Source organism: Macrobrachium nipponense, chromosome 23 (assembly GCF_015104395.2).
Source record: "Macrobrachium nipponense isolate FS-2020 chromosome 23, ASM1510439v2, whole genome shotgun sequence".
In the NCBI taxonomy this organism is placed as follows: Eukaryota; Metazoa; Arthropoda; class Malacostraca; order Decapoda; family Palaemonidae; genus Macrobrachium; species Macrobrachium nipponense.
The window spans coordinates 73000741-73002699 of NC_061090.1; the positions used below are offsets into that span (position 1 = coordinate 73000741).

At 35.3% G+C, this 1959-nt stretch overlaps 1 long non-coding RNA gene across 1 annotated transcript in view; it reads right to left on the reverse strand.

Annotated features, from left to right (window-relative positions):
- Positions 1-1759, reverse strand: part of LOC135201618 (uncharacterized) — a 10174-nt gene extending 8415 nt beyond the window's left edge. The window contains exon 1 of the long non-coding RNA XR_010311566.1: positions 321-1759. This is a non-coding gene — a long non-coding RNA (uncharacterized LOC135201618). The remainder of the gene's footprint in view (positions 1-320) is intronic.
- Between the last annotated feature and the right edge of the window lie 200 nt (positions 1760-1959).

The following is a 1959-nucleotide window of genomic DNA, read 5'->3' on the forward strand; positions in this document are numbered from 1 at the left end:
ACTTTCCCAATCTATTTTATGTTCTTTTTCCCAACAGGCCATTTTGTTTTCCTGTAAAAAAAAAATCATATTTTCCCCATTCTATTTGATGACCTTTTCCCCAGAGTGCTTGCTGCTGGGAAAAATAAATATATTGATAATCAAACAAATGCGTAAATAAGTGAATATATTTAATAAATACACTTCCTGTGCGTGGTGACTGGAACTGAAATCACACGTATGCAGCACGGCCCTTTTGTACCTAACGTATATACCCGCTGACGTACGTTGGATTAAAGTGAGAACGTCGTGTGAGGTCATTACACACACGGTATACTTACGTGGGTGTTACTTGCTAGGCCACGCACTACATGTGGGGGTGTAGCCTGTTGCCGTGGCAATTAAACGAAAGCGTCCAGTCAATCTTGCGCGGTGCGTAGGCTTTTTACGCATTACTTCGTACGGTGTGGCGTCGTTATGTTGACTTTCGGCCATCGGCCTGTGACACGGATCCACTTAATGGTAAGGTAATCGTCTCTTCCGAAGAATAGGGTCCATCGTGTTTTTCAGTTGTTGAAGGTGCTGTGGGCTAAGGCTGAAATTTGTGTACTTAGGTTATCTATATTAGTGCTAAAAGCAAAGGCAATAATCCTTTGAAACAGATTCTATAGTGAGAAAAAAAAAATTGTTGGTAATTAGGTTTAAAATTCGGGAGACAGAAGTCCAGTCCCAAAGAAAAGAAATTCGTCTGTCTTCGACAGTGCTCTATCAGACAGGTTGAAGACAAAATTTATGTTTTTATTGAAAACAGGAACAGTAACACCTAAACTCTTTAGCTTTTTATCATGTCTAATAATAATGACCGAAGGAAATTATTTATGCTCTTGGACATAAAACCTAAGTGCTTGAATCACTCACTTTTTTTAGATACTATTATTTTCACTCACCTTTTTAACAAGACCATAATATATTTTTTTTTTACTACGTGTCATTGCATGGAGGTAGTAGTTAGTGATACCATTGGCATGTCGCCAGTTGAAGCATTGTCTCGTTGTTTGATGCGGTATGCGTGTGTTTTGTTACTATACGATTAAGTCGTTAGTTACAATGGCTAGAGTGACGTGTAGGCTTCGTCTCAGTAGTATTTTTGAGTCATAGGCACGAGAAGTGGCTGAGTCAAGTAATGTGAATTCAGACAATGCAAGTTGCTCCTGAGGGATGACGTGTTTCCTGATGGTTAATGGTAAGAATTGTTTGGTTTATAATTTGGGGTGTTAATTAGAAGCCGGTTTGAGTCGCTCGAGTGAAATAAAGGGATAAGTTTGCGAGAGAACGTTTAATATTAACTGGGCGCTAGTTTTACTTTATTTTCCTGGTTCCTTTTTTTTTTTTCTTTTAAGGCGATTTTCTTACATGTGAGCGATGGTGTGTTTAAAATGAAAGGACAGTATTCCGTATAGTTTTTGTGATTTTTTGCTTTCTTGTTGGTTTTTATCTGCGAAACAAACGCGACGATTTGGCGAAGTAGGCCAGTTCTTTTTTTTTTTTTTTTTTTTTTATAAGCAATAAAGGGACTTATCGTTCTGGTTTTCAGAGTTTTTTCCTTTTCGTGTATTTTTGTAGATTTTACGTTTATTTGGACGATTTATGCTAAATGGGGTATGGGGTTTGATGTTTTTTGTTTTTTTTAAGTTTGGAGAAGCGTTTGTAGTGTTTTTTTTCTACTGAGGAGTTTAGTATATATATATATATATATATATATATATATATATATATATATATATATATATATATATATATATATATATATATATATATATATATTTTTTTTTTTTTTTCTTTCTTTTTTTACTGGAGATAGTTGGTTCTTTTAGGTATGCGCTATGGTTTTTAGATACTGTTAATGGTGATTTGTGGTTTAATGTTCTTATGAGATTACCTCTCACAGGTGTATTTAGGCTTGGTTTTGTTTTGAGGTGT